The following is a 7171-nucleotide window of genomic DNA, read 5'->3' on the forward strand; positions in this document are numbered from 1 at the left end:
CTTGGTCAACTAGCACCTTATTCAATTGATAAGTTGCTTGACCATCTCGATCTGTCTCTACCTGCTGGTGTAGAAAATCCAAAGTGTGGATTGTTCATTGAAAAGCCTGAGCATGGAATGTATTTTGCGAATGCAAGTGGTAAGCTGGTATTTCAAAGAACGACTGAGATGAAGAAGGTACCTCATTTGCATCTCTATACCCTTTACAGATTCTGTCGTACTTTTAGTGAAAATGGAAATGGTTACGAGCAATATGTCATAAGTGAAGGCCTTAATAGAAAATTAAATGTACCCATTGCTCCATCCTTTGAGGTGAAACAAGAAGCTATAGAGATGTTAGGAAATTGATTGTAATCAGCAATTCATGTAATTCCTCAATGTAATTTCAAGTTATCAAAATAAAGCAAGTTCTCTATCACATATCAAATTGAAAAGAACCTAAAAGATTCAAAGGGTCACAATTTATATGTCTAAGTTATTTGATTTTTTGCAAGCTGATAGTTAGAAAAGTGTGTTAGGTTTTGTCACCATCAAATAGGGGGAGATTGTTGAGTCCCAATGATAATGTAAATTTAATGATGACAAGTATGATGTATAAACACTTAGTAATCTTTGAGTTCTTGTAATCTGATCTGGGTCATTCTGAGCTGACACAGCTTGCGATTCATCTTTGATCCAGATCATACTTCATTCTTTGTAATTGTAATATCTTGTGGAATCTAGTGTTGTTGAAGCTGCATCAACATGCAACAACATTCAATCCAAGTCGAAGAGGAGGATTGAAGATAAAAGCCTAAGCTGAGAGTGGAAGACAACTTAGGATTAGCAGTTAGCTTGGAAACAATTGGTGCAGATTGGTGCTTCGACAAACGGCCCAATCTGTGTCTGACAATCAAGTGAAGATAACAATCTGGATTTGTAGATAAAGATAAATGATGTGACTAGGATTATTTCCAGTATCCAGGTTGGTGGTTGTATTTACATGTGTGTGTCCATACAGCGATTGGTTGAAGAGAGAATATGTTGCAGTACCTGGGGACCACAAGTACGATGAAGAAGCACGATTGATTATTCCTCTGTCATCCAACCAGAATCATTTACGTGGATAATTTGGACACCAAGTGATGAAGAGCCTGCGCCTATAAAAGCTCTACTCCTTGACATCATATGTGTACATTACTAAGAATCATTCTTCACACAAGTTTTTCTGCTCATAAACACAGCTTAGTCTGTAGAAAATCAGCTTGGGCTGATTCTTTAGAGTAGAAACTTATTGATTGTTTTTTGTCATTTCAAGGGTTGTTTAGATATCTGTATGCTATCTTGTTTCGCAACAACCCTGTAATTCTTTGTATAGATTATTTCTTGAATAAAGAATTACACTTGAAAACCACAATTTGTGTCCAAGTATGTTTTTACTTTCTGCTTTACTGTTTTATTGATTCTATTATCTACTTAATATATTTACCTTAACTGAATCACTAAACTTACTTTAAAAGTTTGTAAAGATCGAGTAAAGTTGTATTCACCCCCTACAACTGTTATGTGTACAATATACTCCGTATATTGATACACCGTGGGACGTGTCAAGATCAGTGGACTGGAGACCATCAGTGTAAATGCACTTAGAAAGCTTTACACTGATTTCGAGGATGACCTTTTACTTTACATCCTTTTACCCGGACAATAATCTTGTCTTTGGTCAAAAAGAACACAGATGTAAAGTGGTTGAATAAAGTGACATTCTGCCTTACTTTATTTAGCATAAACAAGAATTAACTATTAATTTTTTGTGTGCTGTCAACCATATTTGTACGTCGAAGTTGAAATCCATTGCTCAACCTTCGACTATAAATAGAGGTCCTTGCACAACCAAGAATCAACTTTTGCATATCTTACTTTGCAATATTCTTGGTGAACTTGTGCAATATTCTCTCAATCCCAAAAAGGAACATTTCACAACTCTAAGTGTTTCGATTGTTAAGAGAATTTACAAGTATTAGATCAATTGTATTTCATAGGTTGTTAGGATATTTACACTCTTGTATTATCTTGGTTCTGCAACAACCTTGTATTTTATTTAAAGTTAATAAATAAAATACACTTGAAAAATACATATGTACCCATGTCTCATGGGGTAAGTCCTCTTCTTGATCCTACTGGAAGAAGAGGGTCTAGAGAAAAGCTCGAGGACCATTGGTCTGAAGAGGATCGTAGACTAGTTGACCTTGATACCAGACTGAAGAACATGATCCTTGGAGCTATTCCTGAAGAACTAATTCCAACACTTGTGTTGTACCCCAGTGCCAAGGCAATGTGGGACGAATTAGTCATTCAGTATGAAGGAGATGATGACACCATTGTCACCAGAAAGGTTGCTCTAAACAAGAAGTATGAATCTTTCTTTGCACTGCCCAATGAAAGTTTAACTGTTACCTATACCAGATTTACTAGCCTCATAAATCAACCGAGAGGCTTGGGTGTGGAGAAGGATAGGGATATTCTTCTTGAGAAGTTTTGTCATATTCTTCCTTCCAAATGGGAAGACATGGTTCTTGTCTTAAGACAAGGAAAGACCCTACATAGTCACACACTAGCATTGCTCTATGGAGCCTTCAGATTCACTAAAGATAATAATGCTGCTAGACTGGTGGTTGAGCAGGATGCTTTAAACCATGCCTAGAGTTCCAAGGTTACTAGTCTAACTGGTCAACCTTGTGCTGATTTAATGTCTGCTGAGAGTGTCCAGCCACATTCCATTAAGGAGATGTTAAACAGTTTCTTGAACTCTAGTCTGACCACTGAAATCAGTGATGGTTGTGATGAAACTGACGACGATGATTTGGTCGCCATGATTGCTAAAACCTTTAACAGTTTTAAGGATAAATCTAATAGATTTAATGGGTCCAATAATGCTTCCAGTTCCAACTCTCTGGATAACGCCAACCTTACCTGCTATAAGTGCGGTAAGAAAGGCCATTTCATGAAGGAATTCAAATCTAGTCAGATGAACAACCAAACTGGCCCCCCTGTCCCTCATCAAAATCGGTCAGATGACCTTTATAAGGCTAAGTACAAAAGGCTTAAGGCCCAAATTGCACTCATGTCACTTGAAAAAGAAAATAAAAAGAACAAGTGCATGATTGCAAAGACTGAAGAGAAATCGGAACTCTCTGATGACTCATTTGATGATGAAGAAGAGATTAGGGATGTGTGTTTCATGGCTTTGGAAGTAAAACATCATGTTGTGAAAGATGATGTCATTTTTGGAAAATGGGTGGACATCATAATGAGGAAGGCAAGGGATTATGACACTGAGCTTGATACCGAACTGAAACTGGACTTGGCTGAGTCATTAAATGCTGATTTAATATTTGTTGAAAATGTGAAAGCTGACAGTGAAAGATATTTAGAAAATGTCTTAATTGAACTAAACAATATTAAACACAACCTAAATGATTTACAAAGTATCCAATTGATGCTCAAAGAGCCAGTTTTTAAAAGTAAGGGTTTGGAACTTGAAAATCAAAAGTTGAATTCTGATTTAGAAATAACATAAATTGATTTTCAAGTCCTGGGTAACATCATCTGATACAAATTATGATGCTTTCACTAAAACTATTAATGCCCAAAAGAATGCATGGAAATTAGGTGATCTCTAGATGGCGGCAACAATTCCAGATCTTCATGCATTGCCCAAAACTCTTCAGGTTGAAACTACATATTATCAACCTAAGCGCATTAAAACTGAAACTGTCGAAACCACTCATGTTGAGGTCAAGACTAGAGCAAATCAAGCTAAAGCTCCAAGTAAAAAGGCAGGTGGTGAAAAGCCTTTACCTCAAAAGTCCATCGAGCCCAAGACTCCAAAGACTAAAACTCAACCTGAACCCAAGTCCAAGGTTCAGGAGCCTAGGGAAAAAGACATTTTGTTAAGACTTGAAAGTCAATTTCAACAGTTGAGTCGGCAGGTTCGAAGTTGTACTGCCAGAATTAAAAATCTAGAGGGAACCTCATCCTCTCCAGTTGAAAAACAAAATGCAACCCCTTCAAAGCTTAATAAAAGGCAAAAGCAAAAGGTTCCAACTGGAACCAAATCTGAGAAGAAAAAGGGGAACATGCCTATCAAGCCAATTGTTTTTACTCCTAAAGCTGGAGCTGGTGAAAAAGCTCCAGATTCAGCTTCCAGTTCTAACCCACCACCATCAACTGAGACAGGAGAAGTCCAGTGAACCCATCAAGAAAAGATGGGTTCACAAAAAAAACTGATAATTTCTGTGGGTGTGCAGGGCGATCGCAAGAAGCATACATGGTACCTGGACAGCGTAGCTGGCCGAACTATGACAGGATGTAAGCCCCTGCTGGAAGAGTTCACTGTCCAAAATGGACCGACAGTGACATTTGGTAATGATGGAAGTGGAAAAATTGAAGGATATGGTGTGCTTAATAATGGACAAGTCAAATTCACCAAAGTTGCATTTGTAAATGGTTTAAAATATAACCTGATCAGTGTCAGTCAACTTTGTGATGATGGCTTCAGAGTTTTGTTCGATATTCCACAAGGCGCCATATTTAACAAGGATTGGCAAGTGGTGATGATTGCACCAAGGAAAGGAAATGTGTACATCATGAACATAACCAGCTCCAAAAGAGCAGTGTTTTTTATCCCAAAGCTGATGAGGACACCAACTGACTATGGCACATGAGGTTATCCCACTTCAATTTCAAAAATATCAATAAGTTGTCTCGAAAACAACTAGCAGAGGGGTATATGATGAGCGTCTGCTCATCATTGTTTTATTTTCTTGGACTGTTTGATTGAGGACAAGCAAAGACTTAAGTGTGGGGGTATATGATGAGCGTCCATTTTGTGATAAAAAAAACCCCTATCGAAAGGCCTCATTTCTATGTCTAAAGTGAGTTAATATTCCAGAACTATCGGTACATAATGAATCGTATGTTTACGCAGGTTCACAGAAGATGCGGGAAAGGGTAAATGACATCAAGTAACTCAAGATGAAGGCCTATGAAATTACAAGACACAAGGAGGTGATTCGGGAGCCGAACGAAGAAGTACGAACTGCAACAAGAGCTACCAGCGCTGTTGGCAGCCAAGCCAGCGCCGCTGGCAGACACATAGCGCCGCTCCCACTCATCCAGCGCCGCTGGCCCAGTCCCAACGCCGCTGGCAAGCCCAGCTAGCGCCACTGAGCAGCCCAGATCAGCAACCAACTTAAACACCGATTTAAGTCGAACTAACCCTTAAAACCTAGGAGAAAGCCAATTCAGCAGGCCTAACCGCCCATATAACCCTAGGTCGACTTTGCATATTCCAAGGAGGTTTTGGAGCTTCTAACACCTTCCGATCGTCATCCTCGGTCTAGATCTACTTTTTATTTTACTTTCAGTTGGTAAACAATGTCTTTCATCTATTCAAACTTTGTTATGCCTTTAATAATGTTAGGCTAGTAGGCTGAATGCTTGTTTGGATCAATGTGATCATTTAGAAGTTTACTGTTTTACTTTGTTTGTTAGAATTTGTTGGAGTGTGTTTTACTATTTGTCGTAGATCCATGTTTTACTAGTTCTTCATATTATTATTGGTTTTATATCTGCATGTATTGATTTAATTCTGATGATTGGTCTATAATAATCTACTAGGATTAATACATAGGGATGGAAAACACTAGTCGGTCTTTAACTAGTTATAAAAGGTGATTCACTTGTAACCGAAAAATCCAGAACCATAGTTTTTAGGATGACTAGAACATTAAGCTTAACAATGTCATACGCGATCCTTTGACTTGGAAACGAGCACTGTGATCACTAGAGATAATTATATCTGGTATGGCTTTAAGAGCCGGGTAACTAAAAGATGAATTTGTAACACAAACTTTAGATCAATAATGCTTAAACAATGAATCTAACGAGAATTTGTTTATAAGTTAGTGTGACTCTATTGGCAACACTAGTATTAGGCGAAGTGAATCTAACGAGAATCTGAGCCGTGATTAAGTTTCCAGCAGACTAGCAAGTAAGTTTAGTATTCGGTCGTACCATGAGATCGGAGATGGCAAACAAGTATTTTAATTTAATTATTGTTATTAGGTTTTCCATTATTTTACGTTGTTTCTTCAGAAACGGTCTGACCCGGTAATACCGGATATTTAATTTTCAGTATTAGTTTATTAGGAAATCGTGACAAACCCCCAAACCATTAGAATTACATATATTACTAGATTAGGTAGTGCAAGCGTCGTTGCGAACAATCATGTAACTTATCACTAGACTATACTACACTGGCCAGGTTCTCTGCTTGTAAGTGTGTGTGTTTTCAGATAATTACTTGTACAACAATTTATAAATTTAAAAGCAAAAATAAACCGCACATCATCTACCTAGAACAAGATTGGAGAGCATTAGCGTAAAGTACTTATAAAGCTTTACACTCATTACGAGGAAGACCTTTTTACTTTATGTGTTATTTTCCGGACAATACCCTTTGTCTATGATTAAAGTACAAAAATGCATAAAGTTGGATGGATAAAGTTAATTTATGTTTTTAATTTATCAAGCATTTCTAAGGAATTAAATACACTTCCTTAAATGCTATCAACCATATTTGTACGACAATGTCAACCTTTGCCTATAAATAGAGATCTTTGCACAACTAAGAAATAACTTTGCATATTCAAACATTTGCATTCTTGGTGAACTTGTGCAATATTCTCTCAACCGCAAAAAGGATTTCACAATTTTTAAGTGATTCGATTGACAAGAGAATTTTCAAGTATAGATCAATTATATTTCATAGGTTGTTAGGATATTTACATTATTATATTATCTTGATTACGCAACAACCTTGTAATTTATTTAATATTAATAAATAAATTATACTTGAAAATTACATACTGTCTTACCAGATTTACTTTACAAGTATTTAATATTTGCATTGTCTTTACTTATGTATTTGACACCTTAATAAGTAATCCTCTAGCTGACATGGTATATATCGTTCATTGTAAACTAGCAGTTGTCTAGTTCATTGAACATATTGCAAAGTAAGCTCGCCATTGACATAAAGGTGTTTTCAATAGTATCATTTTTTGAGTTGAGACTTACACAAAGCCTTAAAAAACTCTAGAACCCTATAAGTAGAAAAAGCAACCTC

Source organism: Erigeron canadensis, chromosome 7 (assembly GCF_010389155.1).
Source record: "Erigeron canadensis isolate Cc75 chromosome 7, C_canadensis_v1, whole genome shotgun sequence".
Lineage (NCBI taxonomy): Eukaryota > Viridiplantae > Streptophyta > Magnoliopsida > Asterales > Asteraceae > Erigeron > Erigeron canadensis.